The sequence below is a fragment of the Lissotriton helveticus genome, chromosome 9 (assembly GCF_964261635.1).
Source record: "Lissotriton helveticus chromosome 9, aLisHel1.1, whole genome shotgun sequence".
NCBI classification, from domain to species: domain Eukaryota; kingdom Metazoa; phylum Chordata; class Amphibia; order Caudata; family Salamandridae; genus Lissotriton; species Lissotriton helveticus.
In genome coordinates this window covers 414,007,496-414,029,967 of record NC_136070.1, presented here as the reverse complement: position 1 = coordinate 414,029,967, position 22,472 = coordinate 414,007,496, and positions in this window count along the sequence as shown.

The following is a 22,472-nucleotide window of genomic DNA, read 5'->3' as shown; positions in this document are numbered from 1 at the left end:
CCATGGAGTCGGGGAGAAACCATGTGGCTCTACCCTTCGTTAACCATCCTTGATCTGTCTGGACCCCTCCTTGTTCGGACCATTTCTTGATTTCATCGGGAGTAGCATGTAACTGTATGTCTATGACATCTTGTGTAGGGTCCTTAACTGTCATACAGGTAGTCAGATCTGGAGTGTATGTCGGTGTCTTATTAACTGAAATGTCTGGTGTCTGTGCTGTAAGCTTGGCTGTGCGATCTGCTAGATCATTACCCTGGGAAATAGTGTCAGTAACTTTCGTATGTGCTTTGCACTTCATGATAGCAATGGATGTCGGTAAGTGTATGGCATCTAACAGAGCTTGAATAAGGAGACCATGCTGAATCTTGGTTCCATGAGAAGTCATGAAACCTCTCTCCTGCCAGAGCACTCCGAAGTCGTGTACGACTCCAAATGCGTAACGTGAATCTGTGTAAACATTAACTTTCAGGTTCTTGGCGTGTATGCAGGCTTGAGTCAGAGCAACTAGCTCTGCTGCTTGAGCAGACAGGGTGTCAATGCGGTGTGTTTCAATAACTTCGGTGTCGGTAGTCACTGCATACGCGGCTACTAGTTCTCCTGTACTTGTTCTCATACATGAACCATCCACATAAAGTGTCAGGTCTGGATCTGGTAATGGAATATCTGTCAGATCGTGTCTTGGTTTGGTCATGATGTTAACTACTTCCACACAGTCGTGTGTGGCAGGATTTGGATTAACTGACGGTAACAATGTAGCAGGGTTTAGGACGTTGCAGCGTCTGATTTCTATGTGTGGCTGGAACAGTGTCAATTCATAACCTGTTAAACGTGCAATTGTCAAGTGCTGAGTTTGTGTTCGGTTCAAAAGAACTTCCACAGAGTGTGGAACTTGTACTGTCAGGGAGTGTCCTAATACTATGGAATCACTTTGTCTGATAGCTAGTGCTGTGGCTGCAACTGACTTGAGGCACGCAGGCAGAGCCTGGGCCACAGGATCTAATGTGCTCGAAAAATAAGCACAGGGCTTGTATTGTCCTGCTTGATCTTGTGTGAGAACAGATAATGCTGTACCTTCACGTTCTGTGACGAAAAGTGTAAAAGGCTTACTGTAGTTCGGTGTAGCTAGAACTGGAGCTTGGCATAGAGCTTTCTTTAACTCATTGAAACTAAGTGTATGTTCAGATGTCCAAGGGAGGACAGTCGATACGGCTGCCTCCTGTGTCGTTAACTGTATCAGTGGCTTGGCTAGAAATGCATACTGAGGAATCCATTGTCTGCAATAGGAAGTAAGGCTGATAAAAGCACGTACCTCCTTCTGGGTCTTTGGCTGAGGAAAACTCGCTATTAACTGGATACGGTCTGGTGTCAACTGCCTACCCCTCTTGGACAGTAAGTGTCCTAAGTAGACCACTTGCTGGACACAGAATTGAAGCTTCGAAGGGGACACCTTGTGTCCCATCTCGGCTAGGAAATACAAGACTGTAAGTGAGGCTCGCTCGCAAGCACGTTCAGAACGGGCTGTGATCAGTAGATCATCGACATACTGGAGCAGGGCAGTGTCAGTTGGCATGTGAATGTTGTCTAGTTGTCTCTTGAGTGCTTGACTATAAATACTAGGGCTTTCTGTGAAACCTTGAGGAGCGCATGTGAACATATAGCTCCTTCCATTTAAACAAAATCCGAAAAGAAACTGGCTGTCTGGATGAATGGGGACACTGAAAAACGCGTTCTTGAGGTCTATGACTGTGAAAAATGAAGCTTCAGAATCAATAGCTGTCAATAGGGAAGAGATATCTGGGACAACTGGGTACTGGGGAATAATACATTTGTTAAGCTCTCGAAGGTCAATCACTAATCGATATACTGGGGGTGCATTTGGATCAGTACGTTTCATGACTGGAATGATCGGAGAATTGCATACATTGGAGTCAGTTTCTACAACTACTCCTTGAGCCATGAGCTCGTCAATAATTTTGGATAAGGCTGCTACAGCCTCAGGTGGCAATCTGTACTGTCTGATTCGTGGTAACACTACACCTGGCTTGAGAGTCACACGATGGGGTGTGATTTGCATGTAACCAACATCAGTTGGACCTTGCGCCCATAGATGCTGCGGGACATTAGACAATCTTGGATCAAAATCTCGTAATACATAGTGACCCTTGAAGTCACGTAGGAACAATCGTATTCCCTCGGGGGAACAGCAAATAACTGCACCTAACTCTTTCAGTGTTTTAATGCCTAACAGATTTTCTGGACATGACTTCGTAAGTAACAGATCAGTAGTGCGGGACAATGGACCTACTTCTAGAGTAACTGGCTTTGATATTTCATTTACAATAGGTTTTCCTGAAAATCCAAGGGAAACATTTCTAGAGCCTGAGAGCGGAGCCCCTGGAACTTCGGCGTGGCTTATAGTGGTCCTACTTGCCCCTGTATCAATCAGAAACTTTCTGTCTTTCCCTAATACTTGACTGTGAACATAGGGACCTTCTTGATCTACAGGTATCTCGATGAGAGGCAAGCCTACCTCCCTCTCTAGGCTGTTTCATGAATATGGCTGATACTCTGGATACTCTGACTGAGCATACTGGTACATCTGCTGTGTAACATGCTGTGTTGCAGCGATAGGCTGCGGTACAGTAACTGTCTGTGGTGCATTCTGTGGCTGAGGAGTCTGTGTAACTTGTTCTTGTCTAGGCGGACGTGGTCTTTCTTTAGTCTTACCGGTAGCTATGTTGTGTTTCAGAACTGCACACTCGTTTATAAAATGACCTGGCTGTTTACAATAATTGCAGTTTCCTTTAACGGGAGCTGCAGGGTGACTGGCTTGATTCGGACCCCTCTTCTGACTGTCTTGAGGAACAGATTGTGCAACTAGTACTTTCATTTTCGTGTCTTTCATACGCTTTCTCTCATGATCTTGCTCTTCTCTGATTCTATTCTGGTGATATTGAAGCATCTGTAACATCTGGGACGGGGTATTAGCTTGCCAGGTACTTTCGACTTTCAGAACTCGGTTCTTGACTTGTGGACTTGAATTCTCGACTAGTTTAGTAACAAAAAGATGAGGGTATGACTCGCTACTTGTCTTGAGGCCACTGTTTATAATAAAACATTTTTCAAATCTAGAATAAAAATCACTAGTGTCTTCGTCTTGTTTCTGTTTACAGGCTGAGATTGCATCCCAGTCTTCCTTTTTAGTTGCTAATAGTCTGGGCAAAACTTGTATTAACAGTTCAGGTAATTCTTTACATTTATCTCCAAGACCGGTACCTGGTACTCGTGCCTTGTCTTCAGCTTCTAGAACTGCCCAATCGATCTTTTTCTCTCCCACCTCCCATTCTTTTTCTTTGAGTTTCTCATATACCCCTGCGGGTAACAGGACTTTTAACATTTTAATGATATCTGGATACGTGTATTCTCCCATACGGAGCATGTCTTTTAATTCTCGGTGGAACCCTGTCAGGATTTTCATTTCGGCCTGATCTTTAGTCGGGGAATCTTGTTCTCTTATTAGACAATTAATCAGGAACTTTAATAACATGAGCTGGATCTCAGCTTTCCTTTGAGACATGACTTCACTAATACTTTCTGGATCATCCCCTGTACGGATGAAACGATATATTCTGTCTAGATCTTCTTTCATATCTGGTAGGGTGACTAGATACTCGGTCACCTTTCTCACGCGTAATGAATACAAAACCATATTATCCTCGCCTGGGACTGGATCATAGCCACATTCGGTAAGGGCTTTTCTTATTTCTGCAACAGACTGATGTCTGGGCGTACGCTGTGACGCTTGTGCATGTAATTCGACTAACGTTAAACGCTTGTGTGGCGGCGGGGTCTGGGGTGGACCTCCCCCTGCGGCCCCTAAACTAGAGTCGTCTACTGATGCTCTTCGTCCTGGCAGAGTGGGAAATGGAAATGCAGGCTGGACTTGTATGGCGGGCTGGACCGGGGGTACCGTAACAGGTACTCCGGTGTCTGGAGGAGCGGGAATTGCCTGATTTACAGGGACTGGCGGGACAGAATTTGCATATTCCGGGACTGTGTCGTCCAAATAGGACGAGATGAAAATATCAGCTGCGGTCGGTTTGTGAAGTAGCTTAGTCGGAACTAGTGGTGGCGGAAAATTACTGGATGCCTCCGGGGTTGCTTTTGGCAAGCCCTCGGCAAGAAGAGGATACATACCCTTGATGAGGGCATGCCTCTGTCTGTCTGACTGTTCTGTTTTAACTCGTTCACCTATCTCGATTAGTTCCCTTTCCTGGGCTCGTTCCAAGGATTCTCTACTTAGTTCTGACTTTCTGATTTCTTTTTCGGTTCTTTTATGAGATTCTTTGCGCCATAACTCGATGGCATCTTTCTGTGACTGTCTGGCTTTCTTTCTCCATAATGCTTCTTCTACTCTCATGATGCACTCGGCATCCCATGTACCCGATACGGGCCATCTATACTTTTCTTCTAACTGTTTGGTATACTCTACCCATAAATCTAGATATAGTATGGCACTTATGCCATGCTTTTGATACATAAAATGACCTGGACTGTCCCTAGGCGGGACAGGAACTGCTTCTTCTAGCAGACCCTTTCTAGTTTTTAACTGACGTAGTTTCGAGAATAAGGGCATGACTGAACTGTAATCTAGACACAATACAATACACAATGAACACGATAATTACTTCACATTCATACCACAACATTAAAATACATGAAAAATATTTAAAATAACAGTTCGAACAGAATACTACCTGGAATACTGAAAACAGAAACACATGAATTTCTCGAGAACGGAACAGACTAGAATTACTGGATGCGCTGCTGAAACAGCACGGAACATACCGGTCCCATAAAGGGACGCATCAAGACCCGTATCCACCTAGGTGAACACTTCGTTTCAGATCTGCGTACCCAGACCCATCGGACCAGAGACAATTTAGATTGACCCTGTCTAGATACTACCCCAGCAACGGTACTCACCGGGCAGCAAGAACGGAAAGCTTCGGACTGGACTGGACTGCTTCGACGCCGGACGGACGAACTTCGGACTTCTGTTACGGGTGGGCCTCCGGATACCTCGGACCTTGGACTCTCGGCTTGGGCTCTGGTCGGGACTCGCCGCGTTCCTCCACCGCCTCGTCTGGATGCTGGACCGCCACCTCCGTCTCCTCCGTGGGCCTGAGGGATACTTGAAGCAGAAATATCTGCACGTGCACGGTATGGTTCCGTCACGGCTGCAGAGGGTCAGGGGGCACGCGTGGCTTCACCGGCGCGTGGGGAAAGGGCAAGTCCCTATTCGGGCGCCATTATGTGGTAAATAAATACATAATACCTCTATTTTTGAATGGATAAATGAATAACAGATAGCTCAATAAATAAGAGTCAAGATTCGAGGTAGTAGGAGTTTTGCAGGTTTATTACAGCATAAAGGACGGGAACAGGACAACCTGCATAGGAATAGGATGGCAGGGCCTGACAGGGGGGCCCCGACAGGACTAGCGTGGCCCGGCAGCTGCCGGGGCTGGATCTGGGATGAGCGCGCTAACATTTAATAACAATACACGATCATATATACTAAAACAGTTGCATTACAATACATACGATAGGCGGAGCAGTGGGTGTGGTCAATAGCAGTCGCGAAAGATAAGGGTGAAAGTAGGTGTAACCGAGGCGTATACATAGACATGTGATGCAAACGTAACAGAATATGTCATAAATGGGGCGGAAACATGGAGGGGGCTACCTAAGGAGCCGGGACCTCTGACCTAATGGTGCGCGCAAACTGGCAATGACGTGTTACTAGGAGAAGCTGGGGGCTACGAACTCTGTGCTAGGAGCGGAGACTGAAGTCTGGAGAGTCAGGGCGACATGTACCTAAGCAGTATCTAGTATCTGATGTTTAGAGAACATGTTGATAGAATCCAAAAGTTATCGGGGTAAAGGCTAACAGACTCTAAGAATGGTACATGCATTATTCTACATGTAGTGCGTGATGAAGAATATTAAATGACCATTAATACAGTATTTCTCTAACATGGAGACGTAAAGGCTAGACAATGACGGAAACTATTGATGCGGTTCAGTAGCTTAGGAATGCAGAGAAGGAGGGCTGGACTGATAACTAGAATCATAACAGACTCTTGGCAGACTCAGAGGCAGAGCCAGGCTGAACCGGGCACTGCAAGGCAGGAAGTAAGTGAAGGGTCAGGGATACAGGTGGGGGCTGTATCGCTCCTCAGTGAAGCTCAGGAGACAGGAGCTGAATCTGGTGTCCGGGCCCTTTTGAGGCCTAGAAACGGGGACTTTACAATGGAATAACGTGCACACTGAGAAACGTGGCAACGTAACTTTACATAGGCCTGATATTCGTAGTATTCACGAGAACTGGAAATTGGCATACTAGAGATGGACACAACTGTAATTGCGTCATTAATCGAACATGGTGAATACATATGCATATTAATCATGCACACATAACATATGATGGAGGACGCGTAGGGACACAGAGCATGGCAAAATTTACTTTTCCACAGGTTGGTGCCTGTATTCACAGGGTGGTCACTCCTTGGCCACAAGGGCGATTCTCTTCAGTCTTCTGTGCAGCAGAATGTCGAAGTCCAGTTTTCTTCTTAGTTTCAAGTCGAGTTCAGGATGATCTGAAGTCTTGGGACACAGCTCCTACTCTTATTCCAAATCTAGTGGCTGGATTACCTGCTAGGTCCCTCCTCTGGGTGGGACCAGGAAGGGGGGTGGTTACACCCCCTTTCCTTTGTCCAGCTTCGCGCCAAGACTGGGGCTGGAGAGCCCCAGCACCGGTTTCAACTGGCATATGCACAGGGACACCTTGTGCGCCCCACGCATGTCTCATTCTATTCATCCCTGTCCTACCCAATACACAAAATCCTGTCTGGGGTGGTGCTAGCACCTCCCAAGACAGGAACCCCTTTGTCCAAGCCTCCCTCGCTGGAAGGACTCCCAGCAGCAGGAGGTCAGACTTGTGTCTGTGGTGGCAGCATCTATTTTGTGATGCTGAGGCTCTAGTTTAACTCTAACCGGGGTTCAGGTTATGTACATGTCGTGTCCCTCTAGAAGGGTGGAATGCTACCCCCGTCACCAGAACTGGCGAGGGGGTAGTATTCCAATTCGTATGACACCTTACTCAACATGTTTTGATAAAGCCAAACCAAAGTTAGCAAATAACCGCGAGGATTATAATGCACTTAAGAGTATATGGTATGGCAGTATCATGGAACAGCTACAGGAAGTGGTTCCGAAAGCTGCAGACAGGCTCAGCTCATGCTAGAGCACCATCTCACATATTTCCAAGCACTCTGCCTCCAGGATTGATGAGGCCTTCCATAGGAGTGGCTGATAGGAACATATGTGTCCCTTTTAGGTTAGGTATAGGCATACTATACCTAAGTAAGGGGTCATTACACCGACTTACCCCAGCTGAGTGATCAGCCAGTTGTGTCAAATATGGAGGCCAGGCCAGGGGTGGCACAATACGTGCTGCAGCCCCTGGTAGGCCTTGGTAACACCTATGCCCTGGGTACCCTGGGTACTCTGTTACAAGGGCCTATAAGGTGAACCAGTTCCAATTCGTAATGCACCTAGAGTGCATTGGCATTAATTTAGAGAGAGAACAGCAGGCTGTGGGTCTGATTAACAGGCCCACAGCCACATTAAGTCATAAACCAGTGAAGCAAAAAGCAAAAATATGGGGTGACCATAGGATAGCAGACCCTTCTCTCCTACAGCCACCACTGATTTGCCGACCACAACCTTTTTCGGCAAATTTGTGCCTGCCACACCGTGCCTCTGGCGAGCAAGGTGAGAGTAGCTCTCTTGCATCAACACCCCCTCAACCTAAGCCCAGGCATCTGTCTTTCAGTGATGCAGCCACTACAATCATGTAGATGCCGATTAGTAGTGACATTGAATTGGATTTTCCCTTTCGCAAAGTAGTACATAATAATTTCCAGAAACAGAGAAAAGTGGACAGTAGCCGCAGTCAGCAATAGTGCATTTGCCTGATTTTGGAGCAGACTAGGAGGTTGAGCTTCCTTCTGAGTAGAAAGCTGAACCTCCTCTTTTAGAATCATTGACTCTCAGATCTCCAGCAAGAAAAAGGAGGAGTACTACTGCACCATCTTCTACAAGCACCACTTTTGATGATGATAGCGGCATGGAGTGGACACCAGCAGAGTCCAGGAGACAACAGGAGAGGCAGGGGAAAAGAAAAGTTTAGGAAAGACTTCGACTTATGGAAGGGGATGATGAGGAGGATGACAATGGCGAGGCAGTCATTGTGGAAGGTGACATAGAGGAGTATGACATTACTGTTCAACCTGCACCAAGGGATGTGACACAGGTAGCACCAGCTCCCATATTTGCAAAGCCCCAGCTGAAACCTGCACCCATCCCTATCTCACGAGAAGCAGGGAGGCAATCAACAACATGCCCACCTCACTCCAGTTCTTCTCCAGGCATTTGCAGTGTCAAAGTAAAAAGTACTCCTCTCCAGTTTGGGACTTTTTTACGGTTAGCAAGGAGGGTAGCACATTGCAGTATGCAGCCTTTGCACCACAAGTGTTTGTTGAGGTAAGCCTGGCACACACTATGGTACTAGAGGCCAAATGACCCATATGAAAAAACACCACACAACCAAGTGAGAGGAGCACCGTAAAACAAAATTGCTGAACGTGATCGAGAAAGTGAGGCGAGCATAATCTACAAGTCCAGTTACAGTGGAAGGTGACGATGAGAAAGAATAGGGTGACATCTTCACACAAAGAAGCCCTGTCCCCAGCAGTGCACCAGCAGATTCACCCACCTCTGCGAATTTACAATGGCACAAGAGTGAGATGGGGACACCATGGCATACAGTGACTGCCCCACCACTGTGCACAATCAGTCTATCACCACCATCTACTTCTAGAAAGATTCCTGTATCAGTGGCCCCAGAAAAGAAGAAAATCTAGGATACCATTATGTGCATATTGAGTAAGGACGGGCCCTACGAGCGGAAACACCTAAGTGAACGTGTTTACAAAGGAAAGCCATTCAAAAGGTTAGTGCTGGACCTCCCCCTTTTTCTTTTGTGGGAGGAGAAGGATTCATAGAATTTTTGTTAGCTATCTGCCCGAAATGGAAGGTACCAAGTAGGACCTATTTTGCCAGAGTAGCTGTTCCAGCGCCACATCACAATGTGTTGCAGTTGTTTGGACAAGCTTTGCAGTAAAGTGTTGTTCACACAATTCACCTGATGACAGACATATAGACCCGCTGTCAGGGGATTGAATACATGTGCATCACTGCACACAGGATCTCTTTTGCAGGGCTAAAGCAAAAGATATCTACAGGTCTTGGCCCTAAAGAAAGTTTTAAGAGCATTCAAGGCAGGCAAAAGGGGCCATGTTTGCCATGGAGAAATCACATACAGTTGTGTACATTTTGGAGGAATTTAATAGCAAGGTGTATGAATGGCTGCGACCCAGAGGCCTCATAATTAGATTTGTTGCCATAGACAAAGGCAGTAACAAAGTCAAGACCCTGTCAGAGGGAGGCAATTCCAGGGTCTTCTGTTTGGCCCATTTCATCAACCTGGTGGTGCAAGACTTCCGCAAAAAAGAAGACATACTCAGCAATATACTGATCGCCTACAGAAGAATCTGCAGTCATTTCAGCCATTCTTTTAAAGCCCGGAAGCAGTTACAGATTATTCAGCATAATAATAGAGCACCAGTTAAAGCCCTGATACAGGGGCTGCCAGCATGTTGAAACTCAACCTTTTACATGTTGCAACATCTATTTGAGCAGTACAAACAGATCAGTGACACTATGTCATTCAAAGACGAAGGGATGCAGTTGGGAAAGCTATGACCATGGATGCAGACACATGGGGCCTAGTCAAATGCTTGACACAAATGCTACTCAATTTTGAGGTATCCACACGGGAAGTTAGCAAGGAGGACAGTATGATGGGCCAAGCCCTTATTGCATCTCCTACAGGACCAGCTAAAGAAGGTATCTGAAAGGTTCACCCCTGCAGGTGTGAATGAAAACACAGTAGCACATGCCTTGTTTGAGACCTTAATCCTTCACTTGGCTTGCAATACAAGGCTGCAACATGACATCATCTCGTCCAAAGCATACATCTGTGCCACACTACTTGATTCATAGTACAAAAAATGATTCCCCCTTTCATTCCTTTTTGTGAAGGGGATTGTGAGAAGTTGGCCTGGCATATGCTGTCCACTATTCAAAATGGGCACCTTGAACCAGTCCAAAAGACCCTTAATGATGGTGGGTTTAAAGACAACCTATATAGAAAGCTATCCTAGTGGTAGCTGTGGGGAGTAACCCCAGACTTAGGGGCTCATTAGGATTGCGGTTTTTCCGCATCCTCCGGGCCGGCGGAAGCCACAGCTGGCCCGGAGGATGCCGAAAAACCGCAGCGGACCCACCAAAGACCCACCGCCACATTAGGATGGCTGGTGGGTCCTGGTTTCCGTCCGCAGCTTTTCCGCCGCGGTTGGCTTACAACCGCGGCGGAAAAGCTGTAATATGGTGACGGTGTCTCTCAGACACCGTCCACCATATTAGGATGCACAGAAAGAAATGCTTTTACATGGCGGATATTCCGCCGTGTAAAAGCATACGGTGCTTCACTGCGGGGCCCGTTGCGGGCCCCCTGGGTGAAGGGGGGGTGGGGGGTGCACATGGGGGGTACCTATGGTACCCCCCTGCATATGTATGCAGCAAGCGGCAGGCACCGCGCGGTGCCTGCTGCTTGCTGCATACATATGCAATGTATGCTTTTTTAACATTGCGGCGGGTGCAGCTTGAAGCTGCACCCGCTGCAATGTTAAATATCCAGGATGTGACCGCCAGGGTGGCGGTCACATCCTAATTTGCACGGAGGGACCGCCGCAGCCCATGCGGACGGTCCCTCCTACTCTAGGGTGGCGGACGGACGCAAGTCCGTCCGCCATCCTAATGAGCCCCTAAGTCTTGAAGGAATGTAAAGCAGCTTGTTTTACCAGTCGGGAATCTCATGAATGAGCAAATGAAAGGAGAACCACACCAGGTATATTTATAAAATATATGTATTTATTTATAACACATCCCTCTAGTCTCTTTATGAGGCTAGAGGCAAAAGTATATTCAGTGAACTTATTTAGCACACAATAATATATATATATATATATATCAAATCTTTATTTCGGCCACTGGCCATCAAAGATATACAATAAAACATCCACAAATCACTGTAAAATCATCATACACAATCAATCAATACATACTTATTCAATAAAAAACCTTAAAATTGAGTACTAATAAAATTACATTCATAAAACTATGGCCCTTTACATTAGGAGGGAGCGTGGATCTTCAGAATGCGGGTGCGAGTGTGCCACACATTGATGAGAAATTTTGTTATAGCAAACACAGTTAGGGTTGAAATGTCCGTTTTAAAAATTCTGTACATTGGGAGGTACTCCCTGCAACCCAAATTTCTGATCAAAGGTAGGAGCCAATACTTCCTCGCTGTCTTATATACTGGGCAAAACATGACCAAGTGTAAATCGGTTTCATCCGCACCTGCGCAGGCCGGGCACTGTTTTGTCGAAGGGGATGCTGACCAGGAGCTGGTAAAAGATCGTAGGGGCAGTGTGCCATATCTCCATTGGAGGAACAGCTTCCTGGCCAGCACGGGGGAGATATCATCAAGGACCCTCTCCAGCCTGTATGAGTCTTTACTTTGCACAAATGCCGAGGTAAGTGACCCTTCACCCTGACTGTCCAAGGCCATGACTAATTTTTGTTCATAATAAGCAGCGGCAAGAGCTCTCTTAGAGATGTTTAGTGACGCATCGGCGGGATTAGACCAGAGATCAGGGAACCCTAGGGTCATACAGGATTTGTGGATGTATTGTATCCAGGGGATCAATAGTGCTTTCGGGTGGGATAAAAGCTCCATCAATTCTGCCCTGTAGGTGTGAAGTTCTTCACTGCTCCATAGCCTTCGCCAAAAGGCTATGGGTCTCAACCCTAATTTGTCCGCTATTGGTCGTAGACCCAGATCCAGCCTCAGGGGGAGGAGGGGGGTGCTAGGCGGAAGTGCGACTATCTGCCTGATAAAATTGTTCTCAGTTGTTGCCAAGCTGCGGCAGGGTATGTGTCCCCACAATTCCGCACCATACATAGTAGCACCCCTCGCCTGTGCCTTGTAAATCTGGATGAGTGGCCCCAGCGGACGGTATGTGGAGCCGTTCATCATCCTGGTAATACCCCCTGTGGTCTGTACCAATTTAAGATTAGCCCTATTCTGGTGTGGTCCCCAAGTCATAGATTCATTGAGAGTTACACCAAGATATTCAAAGGTGAAAACTCTCTCAAGCCGTGAGGCTCCCAATGACGGATTCGGCCGCAGTTTTTGCCTAGGGTTCAACACCATAAACTTCGTTTTGGTTGCGTTGATTTCTAGACCCCTATCGGTACAGAAGGACACAAATGAGTCTAGGACCCTCTGTATCCCCATAGGAGTTTTGGACAGCAGCAGGGTGTCGTCCGCAAACATGATTGCAGGCACCCTGCTGCCGTTCAATTTAGGGGCGTCAGTGTATTCAATGGCATTTAGATGGGCGATTACCCCGTTGACAAAGAGGCAAAACAGGGTCGGTGCCAACACACAACCCTGCCTCACCCCTCGGTCAACGGGGAATCTGTCCGTTAATGCCCCGGACCTCCCACTCCTAACTCGAGCATAGTTGTTTTGGTGTAGTCTCTGTAGGATTATCAGGATGTCCGGCGGGACGCCCATCTCACCCAAAACACTCCATAGTTTCCCTCTCGGCACTAGGTCGAAGGCGGCACGGAGATCCACAAAAATAGTGTATAGGCTGCCGCCCTCGAATATCGCCGCCCTCCAGTAAATAATGTTTAGTCTAAAAACCTGGTCCACTGTGGAGACTCCCTTTCTAAAGCCCGCCTGGTACGGACTAAGAACCCCCATCTCTTCTGCCCAATCCTGGAGGCGGTTCAGCAGTACCCTCCCAAACAACTTCTGTGGCACGTCAATCAGACTAATTGGTCTGTAGTTGGCTGGAAGGAGAGGCGAGCCCTTTTTGAATATAGGAACCACCTCCGCCCCCAGCCAAGTACTGGGGATGTCCATCCCACTAAGAACTCCATTAAAAAGAGTGACCAAGTAGGGGGCCCAGATATTGGGCTCCTGCTTGAACAGATCCCCGGGTAGGCCGTCCAATCCTGGCGCCTTTCCCGAAGTAAGTCCTGCAATTGCAGACTTAACCTCGTCCAGTCTTATTAGATCCCCCTCATAATCAGGCCAGGCAGCTGCGAAGTCGTTGGTAGGTTCTCCCAGCTCGGCGCTATAAAGGGATTGAAAATGCGCCTGCCAGGCTGTTGGTGCTATGTTTGGCTGGATTGCAGAGTGGAGATTCCCCGACCCCCCGTTTACAAGTCTCCAAAACATCCAATGGTCCTTTGTGGCTAAGGACTTGTTAAGCTCCTCCCATTGGTTCTCCTCCCATTCTTTTTTAGCGTGGGCAGTTAGTTTTTTATATGCCCATCTCCTTTCCTTTAACTGCTCTCCACCTAGACCCTCCTTAATGGATCTAAGGAGTTCCCCCTTTGCCCTTCTGCAGGCCATGTTATACCATGAGGATTTTTGTGGCTGCCTCCTCCTTGGATTCTTTACATCATTAAAGAGGATGGGGGCAGCGGCCTTTATAAGACCCTCGTGAGCCTGATATAATTTGGCGTGTGAATCTTTGTTGGCCACCCCAATGGCTAGATCTCCCACGATTTCTAAAGAGGGAATCAGTCCTGCATAGAGCCTGGGAAGTTTCCCATCCCTCGCTATCAGTTGTTCCCACCTGATTCTTCTGCGGTTGTTTTCCAGCAGAAGTTCTGGTTTGCTCCCCTCCCCACGCGTTATGCATGTTTGGTTGCCGGGATGGATGAGATCTAGTTCAAGGGCATTATGATCACTATCCAGTCTTTCTCTTACCCTGAAGTCCCGGATAGCTGGCCAGTTCGCTACCTGTACCAAGACATAATCCAGCCGAGATTCTCTTCCCACTCTGTTGTATGTGGTTCTGCTTGGTATGTCAGATCTAACACGCCCATTACAGGCTCTAATTCCAAACTTCAGGGCAAGAGCTGTGATCTGGAGTGCTACAGGAGTCCATGCCCTCGGGGGGGGACCTTCTACCGGGGGCACTGACCACCTGGCTTCTTCATCTGTCGGAAAGCCCTCTAAAAGGCCTGGGAGCGGCTCAAAGTGGGAGTTTAAATCCCCTCCCACTACATAAGGTAGATCTCCCGGCATTTCGGACAAATACTCCGAAAGTTCGCCTATAGTAGGTGATTCCCTAGCAATTCCAACTGGCCTAGCATAGATGTTTATTAATGCGAGTTTCACTTGGTTTGGCCATGTCAATAGGACCACTAGGATATCATCGGAGGGGGTTGGTATCCTAGATGGGACGCCACCCAGGTTACGAGCCCCCCAGAAGGGCGTCCTTTGCCCTCCCATCTGGCCGGAATGTAAAATGAGTGGTAACCTTGCTGCACAAGTTCTTCCCTTGCCCAAGTTTCCTGGAACATACAGACGTCCCCGGTCTCAATGTAAGTTCCCCAGTCTTGGTCTGCCAATTTATTTGCTAATCCGGCTACATTCCACGAGATTAATCTCAGATGTTCTGTAACGGGAATTGCCGGGATGAGAGGGCTAGAGGGGCAGTTCACACCAGTTGTTATTTCGGGGGCAGTTTCAATAGAGAGTCCAGGTGTCTCAGGAATGTCACAAGTGCCATTGTCCACAATGTTAGTGCTGGTAGGGAGCAGTCAATCCACCCCATCAAGCCCACTCAAGCAGTTAAAACGATTAAAATGGCAATAAGGTGTTTCAGGGGGCTGGTAGTTTGTACGTCGTACATGCTCTTTGTGTCTTGCCCTATAATCCACCCTTGTCCAATTGCCTTGCGGCGACTCGTGATGCATACAAATGGGTGGGAAAAAGAAAGACACTGATAGGGTCTGTATGGTAGAGTCCAGTGATCTATTTGACCCTGTGCAGATGTGTAAAACGGTTCCAGGGTCCCTGAAGGTCACCATTATACAGTCCCCTATTATTGATTTCCTGGTGTTCCCCACCCATGGCACCCTTCTGACCATTATAATCTCATTATTAAAATGCGATGGCAGGGGTCTATTCCAATTCAGCCATTTAATGACTTTTTTCTTAAGAGAATGGAAATCTTCGTTGTCGCCCCTTTGCAGAGTGGGTGCACCTGCTAAAACCACCATTAGGCTGTTAGCCTCTGGTGGCAGATCTGGTCTCCGTGTTCTTTGGGTTGGGTAGCGTGGAGGAGGAGAGAGATTTCTAGGAGTTGAAGGGAACTCCGGATTTATGCCTGACTTTAGATTATGGGGGACAGGGTCTATTGTTTGGGGGTTTGTAATATTTGGGGTGCTCCGTGGGGGCCTAACAGGGATGGCCATAAGAGGCTGCAAGGGAGGGGCAGTCGCGGTGCCGTTCAATGCTCCTGCAATGGGGCCCTGTGAGTCCCCTATGTTAGAGGGAGGATTTGGTTTACTGGGAGGATTTCCAAGGGGTGGGATGGGTCCCAGATTCCTAGTCTGTTTACACACCGCAGCATTCAAGGTATTTAAAGTTGCCTCTAAGATGGTAAGCCTGATCTCAACTTTTTTTAAACTTTCACTAATGGGCAGCAAGAGTGAGCGAAGGAGAAATTCTAAGCTCCCTAGAGATGTAGTAGAGGGAGCTTGGGAAGGAGGATTAGCCTCCCGATCACTGTTGGTAACCAAAGTGACAGTGCTAGCGTCCCTGGGAAGGGTGTCAGAATGCACTTTCTCTCTGGCCTTGTCAGGGGCTGGTAACAATTTATGGTTTTTGCCAAAGTCTGAGTGGGTTATTTTGGTTTTCCCCTGTACCCCCCTGGTCTTTCTTCTACGCTTATTTGGTGGGGGGCCATGGACGTCCACCACAGTAATTTGCTTGGGCTTCGTTTTCCCAATTCTGCCTGGGGAAGGGGTTTGTGTAACCAAGTCAACAGTCATGTTAGTGGGTATTGCAGATGGAATTGTCTCCGTGCTCTGCTCCAACGGTATGCCGGGGGAAATGATGTTATCTCTTAATAGTAGGGGGACACCATCTTGGGTTGAGGAGTCCTGACTACCAAGATCAGTGACTTCCCCTTGGGTAATTGGGTAAGGAGTTATATCACTGAGGGGTCTGCTTTTCATAGTTTCAATGGAGCGGCGTCGCTCTGCCCTTCGCCTCTCTAGGGAGCTTTCTTTTCCACCATCGCCCTTAGCAGATTTAAAGTAATTGTCCAATGTCCCGGTGTTACTTCCCCCCGCCCTTGATGGAGTCTCGTGTGGTGCTGGTGAAGGCATACCTGTGCCTAGTCCTTATGTTGAATGGTGTCAGAGCGATGCAGGCGACAGGGAGTGGGCCCAGCCCGGCCTCCTCCGGCCCCGGACGGCCACAGACGGTCCCGCCCTTGTCCCGGGCTTCTCCCGGCGCACTCCCGCGCGCTCCCGTGCCGCGGGAATGCGCTGCTTCTAATGAGGGAGAAGGGTGCTTGGGGGGCGGGGCAAGCAGGGAGAGCGTCCAGGTGTAGGTAATGGTGTCAGCACAGGGACTCCTGGGCAATGGAGTCCCTGATCCTCACCTGGCGCTCGCAGCCCTGCTCTCCGCTAGTCCAATAGGTTCCCTTCCAGGGCAGGCAAGGCAAGCAGCAGAGGTGCGCCCCAGCACACGGGCGAAGCGGGACCCGCGGAGCGGGTACCGCGAGGTCAGTTCAACAAAAAGAGCAGCCCCAGCAGAGAGGACCTTCCAGGCACAGTGCTCGCGCTAGTGAATCAGCAAATGTCTCCCACGAGCAGGGAGCAGGCAGGCACTTTCAGCAGTGCTTGGGGGGCGGGGCAAGCAGGGAGAGCGTCCAGGTGTAGGTAATGGTGTCAGCACAGGGACTCCTGGGCAATGGAGTCCCTGATCCTCACCTGGCGCTCGCAGCCCTGCTCTCCGCTAGTCCAATAGGTTCCCTTCCAGGGCAGGCAAGGCAAGCAGCAGAGGTGCGCCCCAGCACACGGGCGAAGCGGGACCCGCGGAGCGGGTTCCGCGAGGTCAGTTCAACAAAAAGAGCAGCCCCAGCAGAGAGGACCTTCCAGGCACAGTGCTCGCGCTAGTGAATCAGCAAATGTCTCCACAATAAATTAGCACAATATACATTGAGCCCTAGGGGCATACCAAACCATATTTTAAGAAAGTGTTATAAGACCCAAGACTGCCATAGATACAAGGCCTAGAGCCTTTAGAACCACTGGGGCAAACAGGAACCACCCAAGGTAGTGACAGAGGGGACTCACGGGGGACGCGTGCGGTGTCTAAACACAGCCACGAATCACCATTAACATCTATGGGGAAAGACGCAGTTGGGAAATGACAGATTAAGGACACTTAGAAGAGGACTTGGAGAAAACCCCTTTAGAACTAGGAGGTTCTAGAGTCAACACCCACAGGAGCACCGGAGTACTCAAGTTACCTCACCTAGGGAAGCCGGGTGCATAGGTGTCTTTTCGTCTCGTGTTTCGTTGTCGATTTCCACGGTGAGCTGGAATCCCACACGCTGCACACCAAGTGGAAAGTGTCCGGGTGGATTGGAGATCCAGGTGGATTGGAGATCTGAAGAACCTGAAAGCAGAGGTGAAAGAGTCTGGGTCACTTGTCAGTGACCAGGAAGGCGAGGAGAAGATGCCAACCGATGTCAGGGGATTTCAGGTGAAGATGGTGAAACTTGACTCTTCATCCACGAGGACCAGGAGGGGTCGAGGACAACCAGGAGCTGGATTCAAGCTGTCCGATGAAGGATGTTGAGTGCTGCAGTGTCCGTTTCCGGATTGTACCCAACAAGCCTTGGCAACAGCAACCCATGCAGAAAGCAAAGATTAGCTGCTTCGGTGCAGACCAGCAAGGTCTGAGGGACTCACCCCTTGGAGGGGAGTCAGGGCACATCTGAAGCAACCAGGAAAGCCCAAGAAACAGAAGAGTTACCTTCGTGGGGACCCACCAGTTGACAGACCAGGGATTACGAAGGGGCCTCGAGCAGAAATGCTAGATGTGGGCTCACGGAACACTCCTGTAGTGTAGGCCCACAATCTTCAGAGCAAATGGTGCTCGGGGTTTGGACTACAAGTAGCCTAATGCACAACTTCGGGAAAGCTCAGGAAGTTGATGCACTAGCAAATGTGCATAGTGTTCAGGAGTTGCGGTCCCTCGTCACTTGGGAGGGCTGCGGGTCTCAGCTTTGCTGAGATCTTGTGTTGGCCTCTGAGAAGTCTGAAAGTCCATGTCCTGAGTCACAAATCTGTTGGGATCCGGCGGGAGCCTAGGAAATGCAGACTGGCAAGATGCTTTTTGGTGCCTATTTGAACAGGGGAGTCACTCCTTGACCCCAAGGGAGATTCTTCCATCTTCTAGTCGATGTAGAATGTCGAAGTTCCAGGATATATGTTGCAGAGTTTTGTCCAGGTGTAATCTGAAGTCCTAAGGACTGGATTTCTATACTTATACTAAGTTAGGGGGTTGGACATACTCTGGGGACCCACCTATCGGAGGATCCAGGGAGGGGTTGGCTACACCCCTTTCCCTTTGTCCAGTTTCGCACCAGAGCAGGGGATTAGTGCCCCTGCAACCCGTTTGAACTGGGATATGCACAGGGACACCAAGTGTGCCCCCAACACTGTCTGAAAAGCATTCTGTGAATGCACCCACCCAGCCCCAATACACTAAAGCCTGTCTGGGAGGTGGTTACACCTCCCTGTGACAGGAAACCTTTTGTCCAGGCCTCCCCTGCCGGAGTTTTGTCCAGCAGCAGGAGGTCAGACCTGTGTCTGTGGCTGCAGCATCCATTTTGTGTTGCTGGGGCTCTTTTAAACTATTACCGGTTAGGTCAGTGTGTACATTTCTCTCCCTCTAGAAGGGTGGAATTCTACCCCCGATGCCAGGACTGGTGGGGGGGGGGTAGGATTCCAAAGTGTTTGACACCAAACATGACATGTTTCCATGCAGCTATGCCAAAGTTAGCATTTACCACGAGGTTAAAATGCACTTAAAAGTACATGGTCTGGCTGCATCACAGAACAGCTAGAGGGAATGGATTCTGAAAGCTGCAGAGGGGTCCTGCTCATGCATGGGCACCCTCTCACACAAAACCAAGCACTCTGCCTTCAGGATTGATAAGGCCTGCCATAGGAGTGACTTATAGGTTTATATGTGTCAGAGATTAAGGTAGATATAGGCAGCCTATATCTTTGTAAGGGGTGCATGTACCACCGTACCCAGGCTGCAGTAGCAGACCCGGTGTGCCATTTTGGAAGGCTTCTCAGAGGTGGCATAATACATGCTTCAGCTCCTGGTAGGCCTCTGGGGTACCTATGCCCTTAGTACCTAAGGTACCATATACTAGGGACTCACAAGGGTATCCCAGTAACCAATCTGGAGTGTACCTAATGTACATGCAATCATTTTAGAGGAAAGCAGATAGGCTGGGGCCGTGATTAGCAGGGATCCTAGCCAAACTAAGTAAAAAACCATCAAAACACCAGGAAAAAAGTGGGGCAACCATGCAGTCAGATTCCACCTTGCTACAGCGATGTTTTAAATTCAAGAGGTGGAATATAGATCAAGCTTGAAACTTAGAAGAAGAATGGCTGGAACTTCAATCCCACCGGCAGATCTGGTGCGCTACCTTCAGCTTCCAGGGAGGACAGGCAAATAAAGTATCTGGCTATTCCTGTCACCAGTGTGTCTGCTGAACGTTTGTCTAGTGCAGCTGGTGCAATAGTTACAGTGAGAAGGACCAATTTCTTGCCTCAAAATGTGGATGGATTGACTATGATCAAAATGAACCAACATTGTATACACCACAATTATACCTTTTTCTGAAACAGCAGCACAGGAGGAGGAGGAGGGTGATTGGTTCGAAAATGTATTAAATGTGTTAGCTGACCAACGTCTGGGTGAATCACCTGAGTTTGAGGACTAAGTATGCCAGTGCTCCTATAGAACTTCTTAAATATTTCTCGTTGAACTTAATTCTATCTTTGGAAAAAAAGCTAGTTGAACATTATTCTTTTTTTTGTCACATATATTGCAGGATAGCAGTTGGACCAGTTTGCATTGAAGAAGCCTCCACAATCCCTATATGACATTTGAAAATATACCTGCCCCACTCGCACGCCTATTGCCTATCCCTTTTTGCATCACTTAGCACTAGAAGGTCAGCTCCAGAAGATCATTTATTATCTACAAGACTACCTGCTAATACAAAATTCCAATGTGATGCCTGCATCAAAGATGAATACCTAAACTACCCATGCCTGGATTGGAAGAGGTAACTACAACTATTGCAACAATCAGTGACTGATTGTGTGAGAGATGATAATGATTGATGCTTCATTTGGTGGCTGACAGTGAGGGAGAGTATTGAACTGTAATGTGGGAACTTGCCTGAGATGATTGATGTGCAATGTTTGCAACCTGACTGATGGGCAATAATTTTTTTCCTGGAGGTGATTGGCCTTCACAAACTTACTTAGCAAAAAGGAATTAACCTGTATTGTCCACTCCAATGACCCTTCCGTTTTTATAATCATCTAGGATGGTTGCCCCAGACAATCTTTTGATTTACAAGGCTGCCAAATTCCACCCTGTGCCTGGATTGCTTCAGGTAACCATTGCACCAATAAGTGTTCAGATAATCTAGTGACTGTGAGTGATGATGGATATGGAGTCTGACGGTGAGGGAGGGTGCGTTGAACTCTAATACGGCAAACTTCTTGAGATGATTATCGATTTGCAATGTTTGGGGCCTGAGTGATGGGCGATCATTTTGTTCCTAGGAGGTGATTGATACTTTCACACTTATCCAGATTTATTTGCAGGGTCCTCTCCTGTTGTTCTGATTCTTCAGAGACCAGAACAATGACTTTAGTTAACAAACAAAAACCTATCCAAAATACTGTATTCCTATTTCTGTACTTTTTCTTCCACAGCAGTGCACTAACCGTCTATCTTGCTCGGGTCAAGAGGATGACTGGTCTGGAACGGAGTTACTCAGAGTCAGTTAGGACTCAGGTGGAGGACGGAAGAACTCAGATCTGGATCTGCAGGACTGTCTTATCTACTGCTATAAGCAAGACATTATCGACTTCATTTCAAAGGTAAACTAAGAGTCTGAGGCCTAGTTCTCAGCTATGTCGAACAGAGAGAGGTGCGTTTGTGAAATGTTGCAAGTGTGTGTGTGTTTGTGTGCTGGACTTGTGGCAAAAGTGAAACTCTGAGTCCCCCCCTTTTTTTTCTCTGCCTCCGAGTCTTCATGATACACTCAACATGAAGCTTTCCTTCCTTCTGTCCTTCTCCTTCAATTTAAAATGCAGTTTCTATATTACAATCCACAGGCCTTCTGCTAGTCTCCTGCACAAACGAAAGGAAAACTCTGAGCTCAACAACACTCCTGCTTACCTACCAGACCGGACCAGTCCAAACAGGCACTAAAGAGTGGACATTCCCAAGGAGAAGGCAGATGCACCACCTATGTTTTTTAATACAGTATCATTTTTGTTTTAGCAATCATATTTGGAGAACTGGATGGGTGGGTTCACTCCCCAACCTAGAAGACAGAACATTTAGATATCTGATAACTTGGGTCTCAGGGGCAGAAAGACTGTTTGCAATGCCTTATCTGTACCCTGTCATACTCATTCCTTTGTTTCCTATGTTGATATGCTGCTGTCCATTGCCCAGATTAATGTTGTCCTTGTGTAGTGTTTGTGTTTGGCAAACCTTTCCCAAAATTCCTCTTCTTATCCATTCATCAAACCCCTAAACCTCTATCCCCAGGCTGTGTGATTTATTGAGGTGTGGCTTAAATTACACTATAAATGGATCACAAACTTGATGAGGCAGATGGGGTGAAAGCAACACTAATTTACTGCAGGACCTTCTAAGCAATAGCCCACACTGGCCCCATTTACTCACCCGTACATGAAAAGTAATCTAGCATTTTTGATATAGAATGAAGAATACCAGTTGTCAGCATCATCATTCAAGCCTTCTGTTGCGTAACGTAAAATGCCTAACCTAAGCTTGTCCACTCCAGACTTTGAGTCAATTTTTTATGTTGTTAGCAAATAATACTACAAGCTCCCTATTAGCCAAAACCTACTAGTATTGCTATTTTTGGTATTTTAGCACTTTCCGGCATTCTTGTTATGTCATTATCATGTAGTACTCAGGTGTTGATTCTTTGTAAAGCTTTGATAAAATATAACTCACTGACTCAGTCTTTTTATTTCCATTTAGTTGCTTACGATGGATAATCAATCATTCAGATTAATCCTACGGT